Source organism: Castor canadensis, chromosome 18, assembly GCF_047511655.1.
Source record: "Castor canadensis chromosome 18, mCasCan1.hap1v2, whole genome shotgun sequence".
Classification (NCBI taxonomy): Eukaryota; Metazoa; Chordata; class Mammalia; order Rodentia; family Castoridae; genus Castor; species Castor canadensis.
This window is the reverse complement of record NC_133403.1, coordinates 9,833,756-9,839,615: the sequence shown is the minus strand read 5'-3', so window position 1 is coordinate 9,839,615 and position 5,860 is coordinate 9,833,756. Positions and strand designations below refer to the sequence as shown.

General features: G+C 41.2%; 1 pseudogene; it reads left to right on the top strand.

Moving 5' to 3' along the window:
- Window positions 1–1,911: 1,911 nt before the first annotated feature.
- LOC141418841 (dolichyl-diphosphooligosaccharide--protein glycosyltransferase subunit 1-like) lies at window positions 1,912–3,169 on the top strand (annotated as a pseudogene).
- The last annotated feature ends 2,691 nt before the right edge of the window (window positions 3,170–5,860 follow it).

The window sequence follows — 5,860 nt, the reverse complement described above, 5'->3', positions numbered from 1 at the left end:
GTCAAGAGAATTTTGGCTTCAGGGAAGCCCTAACCTCCCCAAAATACTTGTGAGATTCCATCTGAACAGAAAGGGCTGAGCATGGTGATACGAGTCTCTCATCCAAGCTAAGACAGGAGAATGACAGTCCAGGCCAGCTCAGGCAAAAAGGAGGCTCTATTTCCCAAAATAACCAAAGCATCAGTGTTCTTGAGGCATGGCTCAAGTGGTGGTTCACCTACCGTGCAGTTGTGAAGTCCCAAGTTCACACCACAGTTAAAAAAGAAAAGACGTTTAAGCATGATTGTATTTGAACTTTTTTGCTAGTGCTAGGGTTTGAAGTCAGGGCTTTTCCCTTACTTGGCAAGGGCTCTACCACTTTAGTCAGTTTTGTTCTGGTTATTTAAGAGATATCATCCACCTCCTTTGACCAGGCCATGCAACTTTTCTGTCTGGCTGGCCTGATGTGTGAATGACCCTCCTGATCTTAGACTCCCAGATAGCTAGGATTACAGGTGTGAGCTAACAGCACCAGGATTATGTCTGACATTTTATAAAATAGAATAAATACCCATACATCAGAACTAAAGCAAACCAGTGCATGTTTCACTTGAGGAAATGTTAGGTATTTTCATTAGATGATCTGTCATGCTTAAATGTTTGAGAACTGAAAGGAACAACTTCAATTGTGAAAAATGACAAACAGCCTCCATTTGGGTTTGGGCACTTTGCAGAGTGAGGAATAAGCTGACTTGGACATGAGGGCACTCATATGCTGAAACAAACTGTCAAAGAGAGGTGAATGGCACTTGGTTAGTTGAAGTAAGAGCCATTTGCTTTAGCCCCTTCTATGTAGAAATCATCACAACTTTCTTTTTAAAATACAAGTAATTTAAATGTAATGTTCATGTTTTCCCTTCCTCACAGTTGATCATTTATTAATGAGTTTCCTATTTGCACACATAATTTAAAGGCCTAGTTTGAGTCTTTGTCCACCTTGGCCCCTCCTGGCAGGAGATGCTTGGGTTGGGACTTCCGCAGAATATCTGTGCACTCAGAGGATGTCACAGAAGAGACTGGGTGAGTTCATGGGACTGCATTATCTTGTAATGGATTTGCAAAACAGCCTTGATTTTAAATTTCTAATAAGTACAATGTACTCTTTCCACCACCTGAAAATGAAACCTATTACATTATTTATTTTGGACACAAATTTTAACCTCATTTGACATTTTTAATAATCTTGACATCTAGAAATCTCCCAGAATCATGAACAGTGGATGGAGGCAGTATTGGTATTTCAAATCAGGAATGCAGCCTCTTTTTATTTTCAACATAGTTTCCTCTGGAATTACACTAAAATTTTCATGAATAAACAAAATGTTTGGGAGACATGTAAAACATCCTTGTTTAGAGAGCAGGACTGCAGCACCAGGAAGGCAGGTGCTCACTCTGAACTCTATGATGTCTTGTGGTTGCCATGATATGGTGATGCACATCTTGCCTTGTGTCCTGACTGTCACTCTGTGAGATGGAGAGTCACATTTGTGAGCAGAAGGGAGATTCTCATGTTGACCCTACAGTCCTGCAAGATGTGAAACCTGAAAATGTTGCTACAGAGGTGAGTTCACCTGGAGCTTCTGATCATGGTATGTTCACACACACACATGTGCCATTTCACACAACCTATTTTCAACACTCTTTCTTTCAATTCCTCCTTTCTCTCCTAATTTTGTGTGTTCTAATTTTTTCATATTAGTCCATTTGTGCTTTTGATTTTTCTATCAAATTGGTTGCCTTACACATTTTTCTGAATTTAGAAAAACATGAGGAGGTGAATTCAATTATGATATGTATGATATATTGTAAGAAACCTTGTAAATTCTACAATGTACCCATCACAACAGTTTTAAAAAGTTTTTATAAAAGACCATGCGTGTGGAACGTGCCTGTGGAAATGTGGAGAGCTACACCAAGCTGGAACCCCACATGCTCTGAGAACATGCTGGATTTGGGCCTTTCAGAGACATACCTGCTTATAATCAGGTACACCTGGAAAACAACAGCCCTTTCTTGATCATCCCCACCATGACCCCCGTCATGGCGGTCTCTCATTGTGGAAGAAAATGTGGACTTGAAGTACACGGGGGCCGTGCTAAAGGGGCCTTTCTCACGTAACGATTACAGAGGCACCAGGACAATGGGATATCCTCCATCCTTTCTTTCAAGACCATCCTCCCTGCCGCGACCCAGGATGTCTGCTACCAGGACGAGATTGGCAACATTCCACCAGCCACGTGCTCGTTTTGGATGACTCTGTGGAGATGGAGATCGGCTTCGCTTCCCTCTGTTTGGTGTCTGGAAGACATATTACATCGATGGCTGCAACCTCCCAAGCTATGAGTACCTCTACGATCTAGGTGACCAGTATGCACTGAAGATGAGGTTTGTGGACCACGTGTTTGATAACTTCTCTAACGGTGAAGATCATCTGCCCGAGGGAGCCAAGAACATCCAAGTTGACAGTCTCTATGTAATCAGCCGTGTCCCAGATGAGCTGCATTACACCTACCTGGACACTTTCGGCCACCCTGTTATTCACACCTAGGAGAGAAATCTGGTTGAACAGCACATTCAGGACATTGTGGTCCACTACACATTCAACAAGGTGCTGATGCTGCAGGAGCTGGTGGTGGCTGCCTTCTACATCCTGTTCTTCACGGTCATCGTCTATTTGCGCCTGGGCTACTCCATCACCAAGGATCCGGATGCAGAAGCCAGGATGAAGGTTGCCTGCATTACAGAGCAGGTCTTGACCCTGGTCAACTAGAGAATAGGCCTGTACCCTCACTACGATGAGACCATCAAGAGTTACAAACAGTTCTGGGACCTCTTCACCCTCAACAGTGGCAAGAAGAACCTGGAGACTGAGCACAAGGTCATAACCAGTGAGATTGCGGTGCTGCGGTCCAAGCTGAAGACCCAGGGCTCCGATCTGTGGTTCAGAGAGAGTGAAATGCAGAAGCTGGACAAGCAGGTGAAGGAGCTGGTGCTGAAGTCAGCAGTGGAGGCTGAGCGCCTGGTGGCCAGCAAGCTCAAGAAAAACAACGTACATTGAGAATGAGATGCTCATCTCAGGAAAGCGCCAAGGCTGGTCACCAAGATTGACCACATCCTGGATGCCCTGTAACCTGCCGGCTGGTGTTCAGACACTAACAGCTGCCTGCACTTGAGAGGGCAGGAGGCGAGTGGAGGAAGGTGGCACAGGTGATAGGCAGAGGACCATCAGGAAGAGAAAAGCGCCTGCTGTAGCCCTGCCGATGGCTGTCTCTTGTCCGTTGTTAGTCTTTCTATTGTATTTAAGTTTTTTAAAATCCCATGAAAACCAAACATCTATGTGTTTTGAACAAAGGCATTTTCAATAGTCAATTTTTTTTCTGAAGCCTATCTTGGGTATTTTTTTTCAAGGTTTATGAGTCTTCTAATTTCCTGATTGGTTTATTTCTGAGGTTTTGCGTGTTTTTTTAAAATGTATGACCAAATTAAAATAAAGAAGGGATGGAACATTTAAAAAAAAAACGAAAAAATGTACATTCCCTAATACCAATTTTGGACACACCCATCACGGGAATAGATGCAGGGGAACACACCCACGCTGCTTTCATCCAATCAAGGATGTCAAAAGGCATTGATGAAAAGGGAATTATAGATCACACTCTTCTGCATAAATATATCCTCTTCCTTACCAAATGTTAACGCCATAGATATAGAAATTTTATAATGGAAAAATCGTGAGTTTTCAAGGGTGAGAACTCCATGGAGTTGATGAGGCAGAAAGTTGCCCAAAGAGTTTCTTAGTTATCATTTTTAGGACAGTAAATAAGCAGTGCCAGCTGCTCTTTGATTTATAGTATTGGTTCATGTCCCTGCTCTCTGTTCTTTGAGGTTAGTCTGGCTAGATGTTTATTAATTTTGTTGAACATTTCATAGAACTTGGTGTTCAGTTTGCTGATTTTCTCTGTTTCCATTTATGCATTACATTGATTTCTGAATTTTTTTTCTTTTCTTCCTTGCATATCACAGTGCTCTTTTTGTCTAGTTTCTGAGGTGGCAACATAGATCACCGATTTGAGCCATTCCCATTTTCTCTAATACTGCATGCAGTGCTATGAATTTCCCTCTGATCCCTGCTGTCACCGCACCCCACAAATTTTACAAAGTATATTTAAATTTGATTTTGTTCAAAATACTAAAATAATATGTGGAGGCTTCTTATTTGACCTGGGTGTTTGGTATGATTTGTTGTTTAAACTCCAAATATTTGGGGGTGTTTCCAATTCTCTTTCATTAATGAATTCCAGTTTTATTACATACTGATCTGGATGCATGTTTTGAATTATTTCTTTTTGTTTCAATAAATTGAATTCTGTCTGTGGTGTGTTTCCCGTGACATTGAAAAGACTGCAAGCCCTAAGTCATGGTGTAGGCAGCACCGCTGTCCCTCTGAAATATGCAGGGAAGAATCTTTCCATGCCTCCTCCTGGAGATGCTGCAGTCTTTTCTGAAAATCCTTAGCTTTTCTGGCCTGCCAGTGCAGCACTTCCATCTTTGCCTAGGTCATCACATGTCCTTCTGCCCTCCTGCATCTGTCTCCTGTGCTTATCAGAACACCATTCACATCAGAAAACAGGCCTGCCAGAGTCCATTATTATTTCACTTTACTGATGTATCAAGGATTTTGATGCTCAGTTGTGCATGCACGTTACGGATAATTATAATTCTGGGAGAATGATGCCTGTGTCATGATTATGCCTCTTTTGGTCCTCGATCATCTCCTTATCCTGAGGTCTGCTTAGTTTAAGTATAATTGACCATACTTGTGTTTTTAGATTTTTCAAATGGATTAGCATGGCTCATATTGCAGCAGGTCTTTATTTTTAAGCTATTCCTGTCTTTATATGTAAAGTGACTTTCCACACACAACACATAATTCCTCCATTTTTCTGTGGAGGTGGGATCTGTACTGGGATTTTGAACTCAGGGCCTTGTATTTGCTACCAGGTGCCCTACAACTTGAGCTGGAATTACAGCATGAGCCACTAACTCCAACATTCATCCTGTCTGTTTTTAACCACTCCTCCAGTCTCTCTATTATAATCTGTGTATATGGATAACCCACATTTAAGGTGATTATTAACGCATTTAAGTCAATAACCATTTATTTATAACTACTCTCTACTTAGTGAAACTAATCATGTTCTTTTGTTATCTTAACCCATCATGTCTTTTGCTGCCTTCTCTAGGTTTGATATAGTATATGATGTGATTCCTCTCTTCTCCTGATTTTAGATTACAGCCATATTTCATTAATTTAATTATGTATTTGTGGTACTAGGATTTGAACACAGCCCCAGAAGCTTGCTTGGCAGGCACTGTGTGCACAGTGGGTTTTTGTTTTGTTTTGTTTTACTTTCATTGAGTTTTCATCTAGGGTCTTTCTGTTTTAAATGATTGACTTTGACTCTTTCATTTACACCTACACAGGTAGTACAAACTCCCTCCCTCCCATCCTTTCAACATTGCTATTGTTCACATAAGCTTTCCATTTTCTCCAAGTTCCCAATTCAGTGTTGTTATCACATTGAATGCATCGCTGTTACCAGAACAAATAAGAGTAAGAAAATAAGGTCTGACCACATGGGTCACGTAGCACAATGCTTGCTCAGCAATCTGAGACCCTGCGTTCTTTCCACAAAACTCACAAAACTGTAAGAAAATAGAATATTTGTTTCTTCATTTTTGATTCCTTCACTAACATTATTCTTTTTACCCATTTTTAGATGTAGGTCTTAATTGAATCTATGATATTTACCTTCTGTCC